General features: G+C 51.3%; 1 long non-coding RNA gene across 1 annotated transcript; it reads right to left on the bottom strand.

The window, feature by feature from the left end:
* Positions 1 to 5,068: 5,068 nt before the first annotated feature.
* LOC144576932 (uncharacterized) lies at positions 5,069 to 23,283 on the bottom strand. The gene is made up of 4 exons (XR_013519791.1): positions 22,769 to 23,283; positions 22,022 to 22,149; positions 14,261 to 14,819; positions 5,069 to 5,901 (listed from the first exon to the last, which is right to left on the bottom strand). It is a non-coding gene; the product is annotated as an uncharacterized LOC144576932 (long non-coding RNA).
* Between the last annotated feature and the right edge of the window lie 1,850 nt (positions 23,284 to 25,133).

Here is a 25,133-nt window from a genome sequence, read left to right as displayed (position 1 = left end):
GCACTACCCCTCCCCCTCCTCACCCAGGCCCCAGCAGCCACCCACACCTCACTGCCACATACTTTACAGCCATTGTGAAACATAATGATTCTTACCCTGGAGAGAAATTGGGTTCCATTTTCTGTTTTATTGAAAAAGGACATTTTTTACCTCCCCACCGTCCACAGCCGGCAGGAACAGGGTGATAAAGCTCAGCATAGGCTTCCACTGAGATAGGCAGTCCAGCAGGGGACCACTGTGGTCCAGGCTGGGGGAAAATGAACAAGAATTTGTGCCCATATCACCACCCCACACCAGTGCCCGGTCTTCAACACCACCTGGGCAGCCTCAGGGCCGAAAGGCCTGAGCCTTTGAACTTGCCTCTCCTCCAGCCTTCCTGTCTTCATTCAGACAAAGATTTCTTGCCTCAAGGGAGAACATGGGCCAGGCACAGTGGCTCTTGCCTGTAATCCCAGCACTTTGGGAAGCCAAGGTGGGCAGATCACCTGAGGTCAGCAGTTCGAGACCAGCCTGGGCCAGCATAGTAAAACCCTATCACTACTAAAAAAATTAAAATACAGGCTGGGTGCGGTGGCTCACACCTGTAATCCCAGCACTTTGGAAGGCCGAGGCAGACAGATCACGAGGTCAGGAGTTCGAGACCAGCCTGACCAACATGCTGAAATCCCATCTCTACTAAAAATACAAAACTTAGTCAAACGTGGTGGTGCCCACCTGTAATCTCAGCTACTCAGGAGGCTGAGAGAAGAGAATTGCTTGAACCCGGGAGGCAGAGGTTGCAGTAAGCTGAGATCATGTCACTGCACTCAGCCTGGGAGACAAAGCCAGACTCCATCTCAAAAAAAAAGAAAAGAGCCAGGTGTGGTGGTATGCGCCTATAATCCCAGCTACTCAGAAGGCTGAGGCAGGAGAATCACTTGAACCCAGGAGGCAGAGGTTGCAGTGAGCCAAGATTGAGCCACTGCACTCCAGCCTGGGTGACAGAGTGAGACCCTGTCTCAGAAAGAGAGACAGAGAGAGAGAATATAGTTGGTTCATCAAGCACTTACTGAGAGCCTGCTCATGTTTCATTTCAGCAGCCCTAGGATGTAGATGTGTGCATTATCCCCTTCGGCAGATGAGGAGACTGAGGTTCACGGAGGTTAGACATGCAGCTGGTGAGGAGCGATCTGGAATGTGAACTGAGGCTTTCAGGAACCCAATCAATGCTTCTAGCCATGACTTCCCTCAATTCCTTTTGGTTTTTTGTTTGTTTGTTTGAGATGGAGTCTTGCTCTATCACCCAGGTTGGAGTGCAGTGGCTCAATCTCAGTTCATCGCCGCCTCCGCCTCCCGGGTTCAAGCAATTCTCCTGCATCAGCCTCCCAAGCAGCTGGGTTGACAGGCGCATACCACCTAATTTTTGTATTTTTAGTAGAGACAGGGTTTCCCCATGTTGGCCAGGCTGGTCTTGAACTCCCGACCTCAAGTGATCCACCCGCCTCAGACTGAGGCAGGAGAATCGCTTGAATCTGGGAGGAGGAGGTTGCAGTGAGCCGAGATCGTGCCATTGCACTCCAGCCTGGGCAAGAAGAGCGAAACTCCGTCTCAGTAATAATGATAATGTCACGGAGTTATGAAATGTAGCACTCAGGAAATAAACCAGTCACACAGTACCACTGACTGCGTGATTCCAATTATGTGAAACATCCGGAAAAGGACTTGGGGTGAATAGACCATCGGGGGCAAGTGTGGAGGCAGGAAACCAGTTAGGAGGCCTGGCCATTGCTCCCGCAGAGTCAGCGGCGTCTCTGGCAGGAAGAGGCAGCCGCATGGGGAGGAAGTTGTTGGATTCTGATATATGAAGGTAGAGCCACCAGGATTCCTTGAGGGACCGCGTGTGAGAGAGACAGGTGTTAAGGACAGCCCCAGGGCTTTAGAGCTGAGTCCCATTCACTGAGCCTGATGAGACGAGGGTGAGGGTGAAGACGCTTGGGCTAGATCTGTGACATTTGGGAAGCCGACTGGGCTTTCAAAAGAAAAATCTGATCTAATATGTCCCTGTCTACTTAAAACTGTTCATTAGCTCCAGTGAAAGACACACAAGAACATTCTCTGTCGCTTTACTAGGCAAAGCCCAAAACCATCATGACCATCAGCCTGGAGAGGAAGCCTCCAGGGTCCCTGATCCACACTGCCAGGACACGAGAAGGTACAGGCCCTGGCCAGTGAAAGCACCCCCTGAGACATGGACTGACGGATGCCAGTACAGGGGAAGCCACCTAGGAGACCAGGTAGCTGTCCTGGGAAGGAGGGCCCCAGTCGCCCACTAGGCAGAAGCCCCGGAACAAGGTCTCTTCACACCCACCCCAGCCACTGGGCCTCTCCAGAAGCTTCTGAGAGGTTCCCCAGAGGCTGTGCAGCTGGGACAGAGACCCCTCTGGGCAGCTGAATGCACACAAGCCTCAGAGGAGGGGGCACTGGTGCTGGGTTGGCTGCAGGAGGAAGGGGCCAGGCACACACTTCCCAGGATGCCCAGAGCTGGCTTTGCACCCTCTGGGGCTGGGAAGGAGGATGCCAAGACACTGCCCGCTGGGTCTTGGGCCAGCCTAGGAGAGGAGGCCAGCCAGTGTCCAGTCAGACATGGCGATTGAGGCTGTGGAAGGTGGGTCTGTGCCAGGGCACATGGAGCAGCAGTTCCCCACCTGCTTCACCATCCGGTGGGCTGCCCTGCTCCCACAGGCCCAAGGAGACTCTCAGGGACACACTCAGAGCACTGCAGACTGGAGCCCTCTCTCTCACAGGCAGACACTGTTCATTCACATATGCACTCATTCACAAATACTTCTCTTTTTTTGAGACAGAGTTTTGCTCTGTCGCCCAGGCTAGAGTGCAATGGCAGGATCTCGGCTCACTCCACCTCCCTGGTTCAAGCAATTCTCTGGCCTCAGCCTCCTGAGTAGCTGGGATGACAGGTGTGTGCCACCACACCCAGCTACTTTTTGTATTTTTAGTAGAGACGGGGTTTCGCCATGTTGCCCAGGCTGGTCTCGAACTCCTGACCTCAAGTGATATAACTGCCTCGGCCTCCCAAAGGGCTGGATTACAGCCCTGAGCCGCCACGTCTGGCCCCACAAATATTTTTTGAGTGCCCACAAAGCAGTCACCGCAGGCATGTGGGATCCATGTGTGAACAAAACAGACAAAATCATCCCAATGTGGGGGCGAGGCGAGAGGACACAGACAATACTAATCACATAATAAATGAGTAAATTATCCGGTGGTTAGAAGAGGGCGCAGACTGTGTCGGGAACAAAGACAAAGGCGGGGAGAGTTAGGAGGATGGAAGAGAAGTGCAAAGAGAAGTTGTCTTCATCATCGGGACGGGAGGGGAGGCCTCTCTGAGAAGGTGACATTTGCACGAAGACTTGAAGGAGCTGAGGAGTGAGGAGGTGAGTTCCCGGCCCAGCGATGCCCAAGCTCTTTCTCCTCCTGCCTTCCCTAGGGGGCCCGTGCTCTCCTCCCCTCTGCCCGTCTCTGCCCAATTCTCCCCTCCCTGTCCCACTCCCCGAATCCTCCTCTTGTTTCCCAAGGCCCTTTCTTTTCTCTTTCCTCCCTTTACCTACTTCTTGTCCCTGTCCCTCTTGTTGGGAGACAGAGAAGCCAGATGGAAATCATAACAGAAAGATAAAGGAGGAGGCCAGGCGCGGTGGCTCACACCTGTAATCCCAGCACTTTGGGAGGCCAAAGCAGGTGGATTGCTTGAGGTCAGGAGTTCAAAACCAGCCTAGCCAAAATGGCAAACCCCTGACCCTACTGAAAATACAAAATGTAGCTGGGCATGATGTCAGGCACCTGTAATCCCAGCTACTCAGGAGGCTGAGGCAGGAGAATGGCTTGAACCAGGGAGGTGAAGTGAGCCAGGATCCTGCCATTGCACTCCAGCCTGGGTGACAGAGAGAGACTCTGTCAAAAGGAATGAAGGAAGGAAGGGAGGAAGAGGGAGGGAGGGAGGGAGAGAGAGAGGAAAAAAAAAAGAAAGAAAGAAAGAGAGAGAGAGAGAGAGAGAGAAAGAAAGAAAGAGAAAGAAAGAAAGTAAAAGAAAGAAAGGAAAGAAAGAAAGAGAAGAAAGAAGAAAGAAAGAAAGAAGGGAGGGAGGGAGAGAAGGAAGGAAGGAAGGAAGGAAGGAAGGAAGGAAGGAAGGAAGGAAGGAAGGAAGGAAGGAAGGAAGGAAGGAAGGAAAAGAGAAAAGAACAGAAGAGGCGTGGACTGCAGAGGAGTCCCCTCACTCCAGGAAACGGGCTTTCTCTCTCTGTGCAGTCCAGGGCCTCTGGGCCCAGGGGCTGGCCTGCCCCCCTAGAGGAATGCCAGACCAGAGAGCTAAGAATTACAGTTTTGTAGGGAAGGGAGATGTATGGCTCTATCCCTGCTCTAGAGCATGGCCAATTAGAAAAATGGGAATTAAGCCACAGACTCTGTGGCCAGAGCCTAGTGGACTTTCTCGGCCACCTGGATGGCAGGGGCTTGAGAGCAACTGTCTGGGCTGGGCGACGTTTGCTCTGGGGCTTTGTTTCCACCCCACCACAGAAAGAGGAAAACTAGACCTTCCTGACTTGGACAGAAGCTTCTTGAAGACCTCACCTGCTGCCAAGTTCCAGCACTTTGAATGTCCCTCCCGAAGCCCACCCCCCCCACAAGGACCAGCATCCACCAAGCCAAGGGTGGCGGCGAGGGGCAGGCAGGACATTGTTGTCAGGAGAGGCACCTGGGCTTCACTGTCCCAAACAGCCACCCTGTTCTAGCACTCAGGCCAAGCCTCAAAACCCTATGTTCCAGCCAGGCATGGTGGCTCACCCTTGTAATCCCAGCACTTTGGGAGACCAAGGTGGGCAAATCATCTGAGGTCGGGAGTTTGAGATTGGCCTGATCAACATGGGGAAACCCTGTCTCTACAAAAATACAAAAATTAGCCAGGCATGATGGCACGTGCCTATAATTCCAGCTACTCGGGAGGCTGAGGCAGGAGAATCGCTTGAACCCGGGAAGCAGAGATTGCAGTGAGCCGAGATCGCGCCATTGCACTCCAGTCTGGGCAATAAGAGCAAGACTTTATCTCACACACAAAAAAAACCTGTATTCTGCATTTTAGATACAAGATTTTGGAGCAGGGGAGATGGGGAAGTTGGCAGACATTTCCTGCCTGGAAGCAGCCCCCAGGATTGTTTTAACTCGAGAATTTTGTCTCACCAGGGGAAGGTCACCGGCCGTCTTCTGGTTGCTCAAGTTCGGGCCATGTCACTCCCAAGGGGGATAGAACTTGACAGTTTCCTTCCCACATATCTGGAGGCCTGACAGGACTTTAACTCACCAGGAAACCTTACAGCCAATGACTAGCCGTCTCCCCATAAACATCCTTAGCTTGTCTGGGCAGAGGCAGGTCCACTTACAGGAGCCTGGAAGCCCCAGAGCTTCTGTGAGGCTCTCTGCTAAGTGCCAAGGTCTAGTTTGTCCTGGCTGCTGCCCTAGGTTCCCCAGAATTCCCATTGTCTCTGGCGGGACCCCTCCCTGCTCCACATACCCCAGCATACCCCCAGTCAGAAAGCAGGTGGCAGAGGGAAAGGGGATGAGGGGGATCCTGTTGAGTCCAACATCTTAGTGCACTGGGTCACATCTGAGGACTGGGGAGAGGCCAGGGGAACTGGTCCAGGAAGACAAGGAGATGAGGATACTGAGGGTCTCAAGGAGATGAGGATATTGAGGGTCTCAAGGAGATGAGGATACTGAGGGTCTGAAGCAACAGACCCTCTGCTGGTGTTTCTGCCACCTACACATGCTGAGCTGCAGCTGGAGGACTTCATATGGGTGGCACACAGGAAAACAGAGAGCGGGAGCCAGCAGAGTCCTGGTCACTGGGCAGTGTCCCTGGGGAGGTGGGAACAAAAGAATCATCACCATGACAACTGCATTCTTTCTGTTGGAGAGTAGAGCCTGGCCTTGCCTCATCCTGAGCAGGAGACCCCAGAGCTGTAGGGAGGAGGGGGCGGCTGGTAGGTCACCTGCAGCAGAAGACAGTGTGCCCTGCCAAGGTGACCAGGATCACAGATGGCAGTGACAGGACACGGCCCTCCCTATGAGCACAACAGCAAGAGACTCTGCCAGCTCTGGAGCACAGCCCCCATGTTACAGATGGGGAAGGTGAGGCACAGACGACTGAAGGGCATTGGCCAAAGCCACTGAGGCTCAAAGAATGGTTCTGACATTTCAAGAGAGAGGAATGTGAGATAAGGAAGAGCTAAGGAGCTAAGCTGGGGACCAGATCGAGCCACGGATTGGACATGGTGGGTCACATCTGTAATCCCAGCACTTTGGGAGGCCGAGGCGGGTGAATCACCTGAGGTCAGGAGTTTGAGACCAGCCTTGCCAAGATGTTGAAACCCTGTGTCTACTAAAAATACAAAAATTAGCCAGGCGTGGTGGCAGATGCCTTTAATCCCAGCTACTCAGGAGGCTGAAGCAGGAGAATCCCTTGAACCCAGGAGGCAGAGGTTTACAGTAAGCCAAGATCATGCCATTGCACTCCAGCCTGCCTGGGTGACAGAGTGAGATTCCATCTCAGATACACACACACACACACACACACACACACACAGATATATGTCTTGGGCCATGGAGGTGAGGGATAGTGCCACATGGCAGAGGGGGCAGGGCAAGACAAGCAGCAGAGCCAGGCAGGGCCCTGTGATCAGGGGACTCACCCAGTCCGGAGTGAGGCGTGTGTCCCCTTGGGTGCTGTGCACACTGCTCAGGGAAATTGCTTGTGACAAGCTGAACATAGAGCAAGGAGTGGCTGATGAATGCTGTGTGTGGAGCAGCGGCTGTGATGGCGCAAATATTGAGCGAGTGAGTGAAGCTCTCCGCGCCTTACTCATCTGTACAAGGAGGATGATAACAACGGTGCGTATTTCCTAGAGTTGTAAGGATTACATTAATTCATACAGAGTTCTTAGAACAGTGCCTGGCACTGTGAATGCCCACTTAACATCGGCTCTGATCGTAATTATCATCATCGTGCTCTGCATGTACAGCGGTGAATGCACTGCTTGGTGGGTACATCGCATATGGTGCGTGTGTGTGTTCTTTGTTGTGTGGGGAGTGTAGGTGACATGTGTGTGCATCTTGTATTTGGGTTGCACACTGTTGTGTGTATGTATGTTGCACAGTGCATGTGGCATGAGTCTGCTGGGTGTGTAGTATAGGGGGGTGGATTATGTATTGCCCATGTGTGGTTTGTGTATGTGTGAACTGGGTGGTTTGTGGGTCTTCCAGGGCACATGCATGCTCCGCCCTTTATTCATTCAGGCTGTAGGAAAACCAGGTTCCAGGGCCCGCTCTGTTCAAGCCAGGGCTTGGGCCCAGTGTTTGAGGAAGTATGAGCTGCCCGTCCTTTCAGTAGAAGCCCCTTGGTGGGCAAAATGGCCATAACAGCTGACTTTGTGGAGTCAATCCAGGGGACCCAAGGCCTGATGATCAATTTCCAGTGGGGTGTTATTCCACTCAGGTGGGTCAGGGGAGAAGGCAGGAGAGAGAGGGAGCTGGGGAACCGTGGCTGCTTGCAGCCAGCCCTCGCAGAGCTGCCCCTGCCAGGCCCCAGGCTGTCTGGACCTCCTGACCAGAGCCAAACCCTGCTGGAGCCTTCTAGGGGAGTTGGGGAGCCCGACCCAGAGATGCAAAGGAAACACTGTGCTCCAGTGGAGGGACGCTACGCAGCGTGGGATGCCTGTGTCGGTCCCAGTGACTAAGCAGCCTCCTTGTCAAAGGCACCGCCAAGGGACCCGAAGGAGGGAGGCTGAACTGAGTTACAGGCTGCCCAGCAAGTGGGCACATGGCCTCTACTGCTTAAATAAATAAATAAGGAGACTCCCTAGTTAAGTCCAATGTATCACTGTACTTGCTTTTCATTGGCCAGAAATTAGCCACATGGACACACTCCTCTGGGGACTGTTATTGGTGTAAGTCCCCTTGAAAGCCTTGGGTAAACTGAGCACAAGAAGCATCTAAACATATGCATCTGGTAGCAGATCTTGGGCCCTGGAGAGGCCCCACCTTAGCCATCGGGGAGTCTCTGTCTTTGCCAAAATCACCCACTAATAAGTGAACGACTCAGGATTTGAAACCGGCACCAGCCTGTCTTTACAGCTCACACTCTTAGAGGCTATACCACACTGTTACCTTGAGTTCCAGTTCTGGCCTGACCCTTACTAACCATGTGACCCTACGAATGTCCTCTGAGCTTCAGTTTCTCTACCTATAGAACAAGAGTAATAATAACACCCACCTCAGAAAGGTGTTGCAAGGCAGATAATATATGCAAATAGATAAAGACAATGTATGTAGCAGATCACGAAATTACAGATCTGAATCTGCTTAACAGATTCAGCTGAATTCACAAGAAAGAGGCTGGGCCCCGCTGCCACCTCTATGTTGTCATGGACCTTGCTGATAGACAAGTGCATTCTGCAGTAGGTGAGGGACCTAGGGGCCCCTGGAAAAGTCATTCTGGAGCGATACCCAGAGTTCTCATCTCCAGGATATTCACAGAGCATCTGGTGAAGGCTGCTCCTCATCTTCTGTCTCTGGCCCAAAGCCCCTGGCCCCATCGCTGTCAGCTGCTCCAGAGAGGAGCAGAATGAAGAAGGAGGTTGCCCATTGCCATGGAAACCAAGGCTAGAGCCCAGCACCCTGCAGCTCCTGGGCACAGAGTGGATATATGCCTCTGGATTCCAAGTCCCCAGACGCTCCTCCCACCCAGTGTATGTGTGCCTACATGTACACACACACACACACACACACACACACACACACTCCCAGCACCCAATGGCTGAACTAGTGAACCAGCAGCCATTCAACTGAGCTCTCTCCCAGGGGGCCAGGTTTCTCCAGGTGGTAAAAGACCAGCTCTCTGGCCAGAGAAGCCGGTTCTTCTGTCAAGGACATCAAAAGCAAGACTGATCAGAAGGGGCTAAGACAGGCCACTGGGGACACTTGGCTGTCACATTCAGGAAACCACCTACCCAGGCCAGTGCATGGAGGAGCTTACCTGGCCACACATGGAAGCCACGTGCCAGCAGATACTCTGGCCCTTCTAGAGGCAAATGAGTTTTGCGACTCCCAGTGTAACCAGTGATCCAGGCAAGGACCATCAATGGAGGCAGCGGCACGTTCACAAGTCTAACAATATCACCAGAGATTACTTATTTCTTACAAAAGGGAAAAGGTACTTCAACGAAGAAATCCAGCAGACGCCACGTGATCAAACGTAGGGTCACCAAAAAATAGGACAAGCTGACATGACGTGCCTCCTTGGGTAACGCAATAATAAGTGCAAGACATCTTCTATTTAGTATTCTCACCAAAAAAGTAAGGGCTGAATCAAATCATAAGGAAACAATCAGACATTCAGGTTGCCGGGAGTTTTACAAGACATCTGATACGGACTCCAAAAATGTCAATTACAAGAAAGACCAAAAGACTAGATTAAAAGAGACTAAAGAGACATGACAATTAAATGCAATGCACGGTCCTTAACTGGCTCCTGAATGGGGAAAAACCAGCTATAACTGACATTTTTGGAACAATTGGGGAAATGTAAATATGAGCAGAACGTTAGATAACATTATTAGATCCATGTTAAAGTCCTTGGGTATGATAATTATATCATTATGGTTATGGAGGAGAAGATCCTTGTTCATAGAAGACATATGCTGATTATTTAGGGATGGAGAATCGGATGTTGCAATTCACTTTCAGATAATCAGAAGAAAAGAAAGGAGAGAAAGTCAAAGCGGCCACATTCACAATGGGTGCGCCCATGTGAAGGGTACACAGGTGTTTGATGGACTGCTCTTTCAACTTTTCTGAGGTTTGAAATGTTCAGAATTTCAAAATAAAAGAGGAAAAGACTCTTCAAAAAAGGAGTCAAATGGTTCAAATCCCTGGCAGTTTTGGGGGGGCATGTCAGCCACAAAAGAGGGGAGCCTCTTTCATTTTTTTCTATTCACCTGGTTCTTCCGCTTTGCCCTGTTCTGTCTGAGATCCCTCCCCTGGCTTTCGACAGGGGAACCTAAAACCCCCAGAGCACTTCATGGTGAGGAGCCCTCACTGACCGATTGGCGATGGAGGAGGTTGACGGAGAAAATGCAGCCTTTGGCATCCTCTTCTCGAAACTACCTTGGTCTCGTCACTCACCCCATTGCAACCCACCACCACCACACTGCTGGACTCTGCCTACTTGGCTCCCTCCGCCCTTCTCTCTCCTCTCCTCCCTCTGCTTGTTCTTCTCTGCCCTGGGATCTCACTAGCTCTTTGAAATCTCCTTCTGCCAGTGTTTCAAGGACGGCACAACTGGCTAAACTAAGAAGGCACCTGCATAACTTTGGAACCCAAGTTCCTCTTGCTATAGCCCCATTTTAGTCTTTTTTATTCTGTTTTGAGATGGAGTCTCGCTCTGTCACCTACACAGCAGTGCAGTGGCATAATCATGACTCACTGCAACCTCCACCTCCCGAATTCAAGTGATTCTCCTGCCTCAGCCTCCTGAGTAGCTGGGACTACAGGCACATACCACCATGCCAGGCTGATTTTTATATTTTTAGTAGAGACAGGGTTTCGCTGGTCGTGAACTCCTGGTCTCAAGTGATCCACTCACCTTGGCCTCCCAAAGTGTTGGGATTACAGGCATGAGCCACTGCGCCCAGCCCACAGTCTTCCATACTCTAAACCTCACTCTTTAAGAAAACACAAGGTGGCTGGGTATGGTGCCTCATACCTGTAATCCCAGCACTTTGGGAGGCTAAGGAAGGTGGATCACCTGAAGTCAGGAGTTCGAGACCAACCTGGGCAACATGGCAAAACCCGGTCTCTATAAAAAATACAAAAATTAGCCTAGCATGGTGGTGCACACCTGTAGTCTCAGCTACTCAGGAGGCTGAGGCAGGAGAATCACTTGAACCTGGGAGGTGGAGGTTGCAGTGAGCCAAGATCATACCACTGCACTCCAGCCTGGGTAACAAAGCAAGACTCTGCCTCAAAAAGGGAAGGGAAGGGGAGGGAAGAGAAGTGGAGGGGATGGGAGGGAAGGGAAGAGAAGGGGAGGGGAGGGAAAGGGACACAAGGCCTCCATCCACTATCAGTAATAACAGCTACGTTGGGGGCATTGACCATGCACTTCGAATACGTCATCTCTAACACTTGCGAATGTGCCCCATGAGAGGGACACTAAGGAATGTGAGATTCAGGATGGCTGATGAGCCAGCGCCAAGCCCATAGCTATGAAGCTGATACTGCAGACAGAGGGGGAAGGGAATGGGGGAGGGGAGCAGAGGAGGGGTGAAAAATTACCTGTTGGGCCTACAGTGTACACTATTCAGGTGACACATACACCAAAAACCCAGACGTTACTACTCTCATCCATGTAACCAAAATCCATTTATACCCCTAAACCTATTAAATTCAATTGATTTTGTTTTTAAAGTGGAGATGGCGCCTGATCATGGCCTTTTTAGACGCTTCCCAGCTCTGACAAAGACTGTTTCATAAGCAGAGGTCGCACAAGCTGCCAAAGGCTACACAGCTACCCAGATGGACAGAGTGGGGGCTGACCCGAGGACAGGCCCTGAGGGCTGGGCGGGGACTAAAGAGGTGGGAATGGGCCAGGTGCAGTGGCTCAAGCCTGGAGTGCCAGGAGACCAAGGTGCGCGGATCACCTGAGGTCAGGAGTTTGAGTCCAGCCTGACCAACATGGTGAAACCCCGTCTCTACTAAAAATACAAAAATTAGCTGAGTGTGGTGGTGCATGCCTGTAATCCCAGCTACTTGGGAAGCTGAGGCAGGAGAATCGCTTGAACCTGGGAGGCGGAGGTTGCAGTGAACTCAGATCATGCCGCTGCACTCCAGCCTAGGTGACAGAGCAAGACTCCGTCTCAAAAATAAAAATAAAGAGAGAGAGAGATGAAGATGGTAAAGTTGTGAGGAGACTAAAGAGACGGTGATGATGGGGCTGGAGGGGATTAAAGAGATGGTGATGGTGGGGCTGGGGGGCATTAAAGAGATGGTGATGTGGGACTGGGGGGTATTAAAGAGATGGTGATGGTGGGGCTGGGGGGTATTAAAGAGATGGTGATGTGGGGCTGGGGGGCATTAAAGAGATGGTGATGTGGGACTGGGGGGTATTAAAGAGATGGTGATGGTGGGGCTGGGGGGCATTAAAGAGATGGTGATGGTGGTGCTGGGGGGCATTAAAGAGATGGTGATGTGGGGCTGGGGGGTATTAAAGAGGTGGTGATGTGGGGCTGGGGGGATTAAAGAGATGGTGATGTGGGGTTTGGGGGGTATTAAAGAGATGGTGATGTGGGGCTTGGGGGATATTAAAGAGATGGTGATGTGGGGTTTAGGGGGGTATTAAAGAGATTGTGATGGTATGGGCCAGGCAGGAGTTGAAGCATAAACATCTGAGACAATGGCTCGGCTCAGCGCCCCCCACTCCGCAATGTGGATATTGGACAGCACATCAGGAAGGTACTGGAGTGCCTCCTCCCAAAGTGGGAAGGGCCCCTCTCCACAACCTCCTCCATCATCTCCCAGCTCACCAGCCTTCCCCAGAGGTTCAAGCCACCTCTACTTCCTCCTGGCTCCAAGCAAGTCGGGAGACCCAAGGGAAATAAACTTGAAAAGAGACTGGAAATGTAATCAAAAGTAGCCACGATGAACTGTGTGCTGGAAACCAGGAAGCAATTGGTGAACAGCAGTGGAGGGCTGAGCCTGGAAAACCAGAAGGGAGGTGGAGAGGGCAGAGGCGAAGGGGAGAGAGGAAGAGAGGGTGGGGAGAGGCAGCTCAGCCACACAGTCAGGGTGCAGAGGCTGCCCCACAGAAGAACCCCAGGCAGGGGCTCCTGGGAAACTGGAAAGAGATGATCTCTAGATCATTTCTTCTGAAATGTAAATAAAGCTCCCTTCAGTCTGGGGACTTCTGAGGAAGGTGAGAGGAGAAGCTGAGAACAGAGAGAAAGGCAGAGCGGGGGAGAGGAACACTCTGGAACACTCTTTCATGCCTCCTCTAACTGAATACGTAATCTCTAGGGGAAGACGGTGTTATGCCCATTTTGCAAGTAAGAAAACTGAGCTCAGAAAGGTAGAGTCCTCTGCCCAAAGTCACATTGGGAAAAAGCCATTGGCTCTAAAACCCTAGGCTGGGCCAACGTGAGGGTCCATTTGGAGGTTATTATCAGAGTGGGAGCCCCTCAAGCTCTCAGCACCAAGACAGTGTCTCGAAGCAGGAGACAGAGGACTTCCTGAGGCCACATATTGAATCCAACAGCCAGGTCCCAGCAAGCGGGAGCATGGGAGGGAAACAGACCCAGAGACATGGGGTCAGAGGGAGGCAGGGGGGCCAGGACCTCACTCAGAAGCCTCCTTCCTGGCCCTCTCACCAGCCCCAGGAAGTGGACTTCAGGCAGGAACAGAGCATGCCCAGAAGACAACATAAAATAAATAGATCAGTAAGAGGAACACGGACTGGCCACACTTTCTCTATGGGGTCTCAAAACAGCAGGGCACCTCAGTGACCACTGTGATTGCCTTTGGGTACAGCAGACCTGGGTCTGACACTCAATTCTGCCACTTCATGTGTGACTGTGGGGTCAGTCGCTTAACCTTTCTGAGCCTCAGTTTCCCCTTGTATAAGATGGAGATTATGATCATCCTCATGGAGTTCTCAGGAGCATTCATGGAAGGAATGGTGCCAGCACCCCCGGCCATCTACAAACCCACTCCTGTTACTGTATTATGCAAATGTATATTGAATGCGATAGAAGCCACCCTTCCAGATGAGCCCCAAAGTGAATCCTTTCACAAACCAGCTTTCCTGATGTCCCTGTTTTGAAGGCCTGGAGGCTTGTAACTGGGGTATAAATTGATGCACTGTGAATTTTCATCCCTCACTTCCCTGTCTGCCCATTTGACCTGTAGTTTTCATCTTGGGCTCCTGTTCCTCCCCCTGACTCATTCCTCTAGAATTCCATGCTCATTTCTAAAATCCACAGGAGAAGATACACAGAAGGTGAGCAGCCCGAGAGCTACGCGGCCTTTCCGGGTCTGGCATCTAAAGGGGAGCAGAGGCCGGGCACTGTGGCTCACAACAGTAGTCCCAGACCTTTGGAAAGCCAAGGCAGGCAGATTACCTGAGCTCAGGAGTTCAAGACCAGTGTGGCAAAAACAACCCCCATACCTCACCATCTTCAGTGACTTAGGTCAGCTTCCCCAGCAGACAAACTCCGAGGGTCAGGTTTGCATAAAGGAGGCTTAGCGTGGAGAACTCATCTGCAGCCATGTTAGGTGGCTGAGAGGAAGCAGGATTAGGCAGAGAGAGATGCTGGACTGTGATGCAGCTGCCACAGAGGCCTCTGCCAATTCTGCAGGGAGATCCAGAGCTGGACCGACCCTTCGAAGCTGTCTCAAATCAAGCTAAAGGAGTCAGAACTGTGTGCCCCTTCCTGGACCAGTCACTGGATCTGGGCTGCCCTTGAGGAGGGGGCATAATCTTGAGTGAGACAACTCCCTTCAGCAGAGGGCAATTCTGGGGGAGGGACTTCGCCATGAGCCATCAGCGGCCAGCACTCCCAGCACTCCAGTAGTGGGAGAATGAGCGCCTTGGTCCTCAGCAGATCTGTGTGGGGCATGTGTCATTCATTACAGCCACCCCTCGTTCTGCTGGGATCCACTTGCTTCATAGAGTGGGTCTGTCCATCCAGGGACCATTTTTTCAGGATTTTGGGTGGTCTCTTTCCCTGAAAAAAAACACACAAGAAGATGCTAGTTGGTTGCGCTATAGCTTCATTGCCGCTACACTGAAGCTGTAACTGGGACCCACTGTTTCCCTCCTCTACTGTCCATCCCACATTCCCCCCAGCCTCCGTAAGCACCTCTGCTGATCCAGAGTTCGCCTAGTGGGATGACCCAGACCCTCATCCCTCACAGGTCTGGCTCCTCCCTGGTCACTGTGCTCTTCCCAGTTCATGGCTGCCTTCCTTACCCATTTACTGTCAAAAACAGGCAAAGGGGTAACAAAAGACAGGTCAACAGATCATGTGGGTGCCAAAACTGATCTTCCCTGCCTCCACTGTGTCACAGCAATCCTGCCTTCTCCTGCCAGCTGATCAGGGACAGTAATTCCTGCCAGTACTGCGACTCCTTCCCTCATCTCATGGCCTTTGGGTCCAAGGAATCTGAAATGGTCAGGTGGCGGAAGTGCGTTAAAGTTCAGGGGAACTCTTACTCTATACCCTGATAAAAGTGTCCTCCATCTGGGAACCAGAGCAGACCTTATACACATAGAGCTGAAAGTTGCAGGGACAGGAGATGAGTTTCCTAAATGAGTCACTGAGAATTACAGTAAGTGATGCCTCCGTTACTTTCACCCCTTAGCTTCCAGACCATGCATTTTACCTACTGCAGACACAACACCATAGAATAGTATGGTCAGTGGTGCCCACTGGCTCATGCCTGTAATCCCAGCACTTTGGGAGGCTGAGGCGGGTGGATCACCTGAGGTTGGGAGTTCAAGACCAGCCTGACCAACATGGAGAAACCCCAGCTCTACTAGAAATACAACATTAGCCAGGAGTGGTGGCGCATGCCTGTAATCCCAGCTGCTTGGGAGGCTGAGGCAGGAGAATTTCTTGAACCCAGGAGATGGAGATTGCAGTAGCCAAGATCACGCCATTGCACTCCAGCCTGGGCAACCAGAGCGAAGCTCTGTCTCAAAAAAAAAAGTATGTTCATTCATTTGGGGTGTGCTCTGTATTCTGGGGGATGACTCCCCATGCTCACAGGGTGTCATGTCAAAGCTGTCTCTATCAGGCTGAGCAGAGGCTCCAGCTCTATCAAGACCCAGAAGCACACTAAAGCTATTTTTCTAATAGCGCATGATTTTCCACTACAGATGGCATGGCCTTGTTCCAGAACTCTAGGGATCTATGTTGTTATTCTCCTATTGGGGCTTGCCACAAACTCGTAGCGTCTTTTCTCACCACAGATATGTCTGCTATCAGCGTCTGCTAGGTCACATGACCCCAGCCGTGGGACTGCTTGTACCACAGCCTGGAGCTGCTGCAGAACCCTTTCCTGCCTTGGGTCCCTCTCACTGCTGGCAGCCGTCCTCGGCACTTGGCAAAATGGGTTGCCAGTATTTGCCAAGCAAGGAATATATCGCTTAAGAACCCAAAAAAGGCCTGTGAGATGTTTTGTTTCCTTCCGGCGTGTGGGAGGTGCAAGAAGCAACAACTTACGGTTTCTTTTGGAGGAAATTCCTGGTGTGCCCCAAACCAAACCACTGTAGTAAAAACTTCACTCATTTGCAGTCCCCACCTTCTGAAGCATGTCTGTCTCATCGAGGCTTTCAAATTACTTGCCAATTCTTGCCCATCCAGACTAATTAACATGACGTCATTGATATAATGGGCCAATGTGTCCCATTGATATAATGGACCAGTATGGACTGGGTGCAGTGGCTCATGCCTATAATCCTAACACTTTGGGAGGTGGAGGTGAAAGAATTGTTTTAGCCCAAGAGTTTGAGACCAGCCTGGGCAACATAGCAAGACCCCGTCTCTACAAGAAACAAAAAATTAGTTGGGCATGGTGGCACACACCTATAGTCCCAGCTACTCAGTAGGCTGAGGTGGGAGGATCACTTGAGGGCAGAAGGTCAGGGCTGCAGTGAGCTGTGTTCACACCACAGCACCCCAGCCTGGATGACAAAGAGAGAGCTTGTCTCAAAATAATAATAATAATGGATCAGTGGCATGACGTCCTGTGGTGGCATGACGGGGGGTTCTGGATCCCTGCAGTCTAAAGTTTCTCCTCCTTGGCACTAATCACACTTTGGACCAGATAATTCTTTGTTGTGGGGGCTTCCCCGTGCACATCCCTGACCTCCACCCACTACATGCCAACAGCATGCCCCCTCCCATGTGACAACCAGAAACATCTCCAGACATTGCCAAATGCCCCAGTGGAGAACCAGTTGTACACTCTATTATGAGAGAGAGTGGCAAAGAACATGCATAGGCAGAACTGTGTGTGAATGCTGTTCTCCATCCTGCGGGAATGCAGACTGCTTCCAAATACCCCTTCTACTAGAAACAGAAGAAGGCACTGCCAGACCAACAGCCACGGGCCGTGTACCTAAGGATGTGTGGATCTACCCTAGCAGAGTCACTGACGGGCCGTGTACCTAAGGATGTGTGGATCTACCCTAGCAGAGTCACTGACGGGCCGTGTACCTAAGGATGTGTGGATCTACCCTAGCAGAGTCACTGACGGGCCGTGTACCTAAGGATGTGTGGATCTACCCTAGCAGAGTCACTGACGGGCCGTGTACCTAAGGATGTGTGGATCTACCCTAGCAGAGTCACTGACGGGCCGTGTACCTAAGGATGTGTGGATCTACTCTCGCAGAGTCACTGTATGTAGCACCACAGTTGCAGGTGAGACTGCTGCTTGGTTGTACTGATGAAAGGCTACTCTTGGCCGGGCGCAGTGGCTCACGCTTATAATCCCAGCACCTTGGGAGGCTAAGGCAGGCAGATCACTTGGGGTCAGGAGTTCGAGACCAGCCTGGTCAACATGGTGAAACTCTGTCTCTACTAAAAATACAAAAACTAGCTGGGCATGGTGGCATATGCCTGTAGTCCCAGCTACTCAGGAGGCTGAGGCAGGAGAATCACTTGAACCCTGGAGGTGGAGGTTGCAGTGAGCTGAGATGGTGCCACTGCAATCCAGCCTGGGTGACAGAGAAAGACTCTGTCTCAAAAAAAAAAAAAAATCTACTGCCATCTTCTAGAATTCATCTGAGCTTTGTTCTTGGTGTCGTTTGTTATAGGGACCAAGCTAGTGAACTGGATGAGGATGAGATGAGGACCACCACTCACGCATCTTGGGTCTTTGAAGGTCATGCTAATTTCTGCCGTTTCCCCTGAACGGTGATGCTGGGGTTTTTTGTTTGTTTTGTTTGTTACTTGATCAGGTTGGATGACAGTTTCAGAGACTTCCATTTAGGCTTCTCCACCACAATAGCTTTTAGCCCAAAGGCCAAGGAACAGGCTGTGAATTCTGCCAATCATGTGTGCCCATCCCAGTTATAAATTCTGGAACTAAGGACCTGGGTGGGTTCATGGACTCAGTATATACAGTGTGGTCAAGGCGCAGACCAGGATTCTATTGATTTTCTGGGTCGCATCTGCTCCTACCCTAAGAGGAGGTCATGATGACACTTGGATCCCCACATACCAACACATTATTTTGAACCCTGTAGCCAGTAATCTTAGAAACATCTGGTTATTCCTTTCACCAGGGTACAGTAACTCAAACAAAAGGTTCTTTCTGCAGAGGAACGGGATGGCTGCTACCACGTACATTTGCCGTGTGTGGCAGGCTGCTTCTTGGGGATCAAGTCTCTCCTTCATTGAATGGGTTCTGGGCCCGAGCTCTAGCTCCATAAGGGATCGTCAGCTATCACTGAAGCAGCAGCTTCAGCCATCCTTGAATTCTTCTGGCTGTATAAATTAAATAATACTCTTCTTGGCTGCCTGTTTATCTTGCCCCTGGGAGCGCCGTGTTCTGGGAACCATTTTTATAGCTCTCTGCAGGCTCCCTGCTTGCCACTCTGAACTTGCTGCTCATTATGATAATTCTGCCCACCTTGCTCGTGATGCTTCACTTCCACCACTGAGCCTCTATTCTTTCAGGATCCCATCTTCCTTATTGCTCTCAGGGAGCCCAGTCTGTCACGGCACCTCCTCCTGGTTTACAGAGGACAGCACCATTGAGCTTTTCAACCATGCCCTCAGCCTCATCTCCGTGCATGGTTAATGGACAGGTCCTCCGGCTTCCCCAAAGAACACAGTTAGCAAGTCACTTTCCTGGCTTTATGTAGTTATCCATTCTAGGACACCCACTCCCCTGGGTCTTTTTTTTTTTTTTTTTTTTTTTGAGACAGAGGCTCGCTCTGTAGCCCAGGCTGGAGTGCATGATCTCACCTCACTGCACTCACTGCAACCTCCACCTCCCAGGCTCAAGCAATCCTCCCACCTCAGCCTGGTTGGTAGCTGTGACTACAGGTGCATGCCACTATGCACAGCTAATTGTTTTTAATTTTTGTAGAGACGGGGGTCTCACCATGTTGTCCAGACTGGTCTCAAACTCCTGGGCTCAAGCAATCTTCCCACCTCCCCTTCCCAAACTGCTGACATTACAGGCATGAACCACCTCACCCCGCTTCTCTGAGTCTTTTGATTTCATCTTCCACCACCTGCCACAGAAGTTCTGGCACTTCTACTTCATCTGGTATGAGCCCTTGCTTTTTCCAAGCTCCCAAGAGCCATCCTAACAGCGAGTTAGCCCCATCTCCTGGGGGCCTTGCCAGGAGGTTAAATCCTGTATCCTCGGAGGTGGCTCCATTGTTGCTGGACTCCCCCTGCCCAACTTCCTCTTCCCTTGCCTTCGATCCCAGCACCCTCATGATCCAGTCCCATCCAACCTCTTCTGACGTCTGCCAGTGAGCGCGGGCTGCGCCATGCAGCCTCTATGGCATGTTCTCCCTTTCTTCCCTTAGTATAACTGAATTCTGCTGTAACTTGACTCTAGATTCTGGTCTGGGGGACAGAAAAGGAGGCGGCACAGGTGGGCTTGCAGTCCAGAGGCCTCTGCATCAGCTTCAAGCAAGGGAAGAGTGCTTGCCTTTAACAAGGAGTGAGCTGGCTGGGCTTGGTGACTCACGCCTGTAATCCCAGCACTTTGGGAGGCCGAGGTCAAGAGATCAAGACCATCCTGGCCAACATGGTGAAAACCAGTCTCTACTATAAATGTAAAAATTAGCTAGGCGTGGTGGCACATGCCTGTAGGTCCCAGCTACCCAGGAGGCTGAGGTAGGAGAATCGCTTGAACTCGGGAGGTGGAGGTTACAGTGAGCGGAGATCGCGCCACTGCACTCCAGCCTGGCAACAGAGTGAGATTCTGTCTCAAAAAAAAAGAAAAGAAAAAGAAAAAAACAAGGAGTAAGCCACCTGCAGGCCCAGAGGGTTTCAGAGAATTTAGGAATTCAAGATTTTCCAGTACAAGACCCCAGGTGTCCCCATCCGTATGTCATATATGAGCATCGCTCTTTCCAGTCAAGGCTCTGACCTTGGAGTAGCAGACTCCCCAGAGTCAAGAATTCAGCCTTCTCTGTGGCTCCACTTGTATTTAAGTTCTGGGTCTGATCCTCAGCTTTTTCTGTCCTTGAGCTGCAGGAAATGAGAGTCTCTTGAAATGAGAGTCTCCCTCCTCCGCTGCCAAGGAGGGCCTCTGGATCTCACACTCCACTTAAATCGGTGATTAATCACCCTAGCTTTATGGTCTTCCTCCAATGCATTAGAAGCCCCCCAGCAATCGCTATCTGGTTTTTTTTCCATTTTTATTTTTATTTTTTGAGACAGGGTCTTGCTCTGTCACTCAGGCTGGAGTGCAGTGGTATGCTCATCACTCACTACAACCTTGACCTCTTGGGCTCAAGCCATCCTCCCTCCTCAGCCTCCTGAGTAGCTGGGACTACAGATACACGCCACCACCTTGGCACTATTCACATTTTGGGCCACATAATCATTTGTTGTAGGGGCTGTCCTGTGCCTTGTAGAATTTTTTTTTTTTTTCAGACAGAGTATCCCTCTGTCATCCAGGCTGGAGTGTAATGCCGCAGTCTCCACTCACTGCAACCTCCACCTCCTGGGTTCAAGCAATCCTCCTGCCTCAGCCTCCCAAGTAGCTGGGATTACAGGCACCCACCACCACACCCAGCCAATTTTTGTTTTTTTGTTTTTTGTCTTTTGTTTTTTTGAGACAGAGTTTCGCTCTTGTTACCCAGGCTGGAGTACAATGGCACAATCTCGGCTCACCGCAACCTCCGCCTCCCAGGTTCAAGCAATTCTCCTGCCTCAGCCTCCTGAGTAGCTGGGACTACAGATACACGCCACCACCTTGGCACTATTCACATTTTGGGCCACATAATCATTTGTTGTAGGGGCTGTCCTGTGCCTTGTAGAATTTTTTTTTTTTTTCAGACAGAGTATCCCTCTGTCATCCAGGCTGGAGTGTAATGGCGCAGTCTCCACTCACTGCAACCTCCACCTCCTGGGTTCAAGCAATCCTCCTGCCTCAGCCTCCCAAGTAGCTGGGATTACAGGCACCCACCACCACACCCAGCCAATTTTTGTTTTTTTGTTTTTTGTCTTTTGTTTTTTTGAGACAGAGTTTCGCTCTTGTTACCCAGGCTGGAGTACAATGGCACAATCTCGGCTCACCGCAACCTCCGCCTCCCAGGTTCAAGCAATTCTCCTGCCTCAGCCTCCTGAGTAGCTGGGATTACAGGCACATGCCACCATGCCCAGCTAGTTTTTGTATTTTTAGTAGAGACAGGGTTTCACCAAGTTGGCCAGGCTGGGCTCGAACTCCTGACCTCAGGTGATCCACCCAGCTCACCTCCCAAAGTGCTGGGATTACAGGCATGAGCCACCGCACCCGCCATGTTGTAGGAATTTTAACTGCATCCCTGACCTCTACCTCCTAGGTCAATAGCAACGCCATCTCTCTCCCCCGCACAATTATGACAGCCAGGACCGTCTCCAGACATTCTTGGCTGGTTTTTTGTTTGTTTGGTTGGTTTGGTTTGGGTGTTTGTTTGTTTTTTTGTAGAGAAAGGACCTTGCTAGGATGCCCAGGCTGGTCCTGAACTCCTACCCTCAAACGATCCTCCTGCCGTGGCCTCCCAAAATGCCGGGATTACAGAGGGGTGAGCCACTGTGCCTGGCCAGCAATCACTATCTGACTCCATAGTTTTATAACGATTCCTTTCCCCAAACCTCTCAAATGGCTAAGATTCCCTTTCGTGGGATTTTCCATCTCAGTTCACCATGACTGACAGTTTTAACAACTGCACTGCACAACAGATACCTACCCCAGGGATGGAGGCCTCATTGCTGGACGTGACAGTCATACAACTCAAAAAATCCCATCTAAAAATCTGCTTCCCATGACCTCTTCCAATACCAACTGCCTTCCCTCAGAACTCAGAGGTAGAGATTTCTGAAAAGGAGAAAAAGAGCAGAATTAGACAGAGGGAGAAGCTGACCTGTGATGCAGTGGCTATGAAGGCCCCAGCCAGTACAGCAGGGAGCGCTGGGGCTCAGATGGACCTTTGGAGCTGTTTCAAATCAAATAATCCTATTTGATTCACGAAACAACCTTACAAGGATGGCGCTATCATTACCCCTATTTATAGATGAGGAAACTGAGCTCAGAGAGATAAGTGACTTGGCCAAGATCACACAGCTTTAAGGGGTTGAGTGGGATTTCCACCAAGGTGTTTCACCCTCTAAAGATTCCTTCCAGGGTAGGTGTGGTGGCTCACGCCTGTAACCCCTGCACTCTGACGCAGGGATCCTTGAGGCCAGGAGTAAGACCAGCCTGGGTAACATAGGGAGATGCTCTCTCTACAAAATATTTTAAAAATTAGCTGGCTGTGGTGACATGCATCTATAGTCCCAGCTACTCGAGACACTGAGGCAGGAGGATCACTTGAGCCCAGAAATCAGAGGTTAAAATGAACTATGATTGCACCACTGTACTCCAGCCTGGGCAACAGTGCAAGACCCTGTCTCGATTATAATAATAAAAATTTTAGGCCTGGCACATTGGCTCTTACCTGTAACCCCAGCACTTTGGGAAGCCGAGGCAGGCAGATCACAAGGTCATGAGTTCAAGACCAGCCTGACCAACATGGTGAAACCCCATCTCTACTAAAAATACAAAAATTAGCTGGGCGTGGTGGTGCACACCTGTAATCCCAGCTACTCAAGAGGTCGAGGCAGGAGAATTGCCTGAACCTGGGAGGCGGAGGTTGTAGTGAGCCGAGATCATGCCACTGCACTCCAGCCTGGGCAACAGTGAGACTCTGTATCATAAAATATTAATAATTTTAGTAAAATAACAAATAAAGCTTCCTTCGAAAGTGTCCTCCCCAGTCTCCTAGGGCCTCGGAGTTCTCTGTTGGATCCTCTTCATCCGGCTGGCAGAAAGCAGGGTGGCAGCAGATATGTTACATGGGAGGTGTCACAGGCCAGGTGTGAGCATGGCAGTCATCACATTCCACTGGCCAGAACTCAGCCACGTGGCCCCAAGCCATCCCTGTCTACAAGGGAGGTGGACAATGTCATCTAGCTGTGTGCCCAGGAGCAAAGGAGAAATGGTTTAGTACAGTCTCAGCCCCGCCCTGAGTTTGGGAGCGCTGGGAGCCAGCAGAGCAGACCGAGCCCATCTGTTTCGTTTATTTGCTGTTTGTTCTTGGGCTGTGGGTGGAGGAATACCCACGGTGTGGTCCAGGAGCTAATTTAATTGGCAGCGAAAGGGAGTGAGTTGGGAGGTGCCCAAGGTTTCGGGTTCATCAGCTGGGCCCCAGGGCATATAAGGAGGAGCCATCTCTGAGGGACACTGGGCAGGAAATCCAGGGATCTGGGTGCACAGACAGACCTGGGAAGTGGAAGCTGCTGTTACTCCTCAGAAGAGAGCAGTGAGGCCGGACAGTGGGTCGGCAGGATTCACCTGCCCCTAGTGAGCCAGCTCGTCCTTAACAGCTCAGGAAAGGGGTCAGGGAACGTGCCCTACCTTCTTCTAGGAGTTCCTGTGAGGTGTGTGGAGCCAGGCCTCAGCTCACCCCACTGTAGGCTCCATCCGAATTGTGGAAGCCAGGGCTTCGAGAGCAAGACAGCCATGCTCCCCTGCGGAACTCGGGTAGGAATGCAGTACTGATCTTCTCCCTGCCAGAGCCTCAAGGGCCTCCACCCTGGCTCTCCATCTCTCCGTGCATGAAGAATCATGATCCAATTTATTAAAGGCTCTGAAAAGTCCTGCAAACAGCAAATTTGTTTCTCTTGGTTTAAGAAGCATTTCCCAGCCTTATTTCAAAATGTCAAAATTGGAAAATACCATTAAGAGTTAAGAGAAGCCCAGGTGCAGTGGCTCACACCTGTAATCCCAGCACTTTGGGAGGCTGAGGTGGGCAGATCATTTGAGTTCAAGACCAGGCTGACCAACAAGGTAAAACTGCATCTATACTAAAAAATTCAAAACTTAGCCAGGTGTGGTGGCACAGGCCTATAATGCCAGCTGCTCAGGAGGCTGAGGCAGGAGAATCGCTTCAACTCGGGAGGTGGAGGTTGTGGTGAGCCAAGATCGTACCACTGTACTCCAGCCTGAGTGACAGAGCAAAACTCCATCTAAAAAAAAAGAGTTAAAAAAAATGTAAGCCTGAATGCCTGCAAGCTCTGCCCCTTTGCCAGTCTGAGCCTCCAGGAGCTACACGTAGTAAGAGGAACTTGCTGCCTCCTGGGAGTGGCTTAGGGGTTACACAGGATGCTGCGTGAGCACCTGCCACTGAGCTGGTGGTTTAGAGAAAATAAACTCTTCTGCTTCCCCTATAAGACCTATATACCCAGGGAAGACCCCAACACACATCCATGTGATGTCATCAGAACTCTGCAAGAGACCACCTTCCGCGGATCAGGAGGTTCAAAGCCACCAACAGCAGGAAGGACCAACAGTGTTCAGAGGCGAGGCTGGAACGTCTCTCCTCCTCATTATCGTGAAGCCAAGTGCATCTGTCACTGGGCCCCAGCCCCAAGCCCTGTTAACCTGTTCCCATTTCCAGCCTCTCACCCACTTGCAAAGGCGCGGGCAGGATGCCTGATTCCCCTGGGCTCTCCTGGCTCAGGGCCCTGACCACGGCAGCCGCTGAGGATGGCCTGCTGACAGTTTGATTACCAGCGACCTTCGGAGTTGGCTTGGTTAGGAACATGATTTATAACCAAATTACAGGGAATTCTATTGCTGTAGGTCTGGGGGGCTGCAGCAGCCACCTTCCAAGGCAGTCTCTACGCCCCCAACTGGCTTTCACCAGCAAGGAACAGGTATATAAGGGGACCAGGAGAATCCAGACCAACTAGGGCTAAATCAGAACTCTTGTTCTTATTGGCTATAAGACTGGGCAAGGACCCCGGCTCCCCAGGCTCAGC

This window comes from Callithrix jacchus, chromosome 7 (assembly GCF_049354715.1).
Source record: "Callithrix jacchus isolate 240 chromosome 7, calJac240_pri, whole genome shotgun sequence".
Classification (NCBI taxonomy): domain Eukaryota; kingdom Metazoa; phylum Chordata; class Mammalia; order Primates; family Cebidae; genus Callithrix; species Callithrix jacchus.
This window is presented reverse-complemented; position numbering and strand designations above follow the sequence as displayed.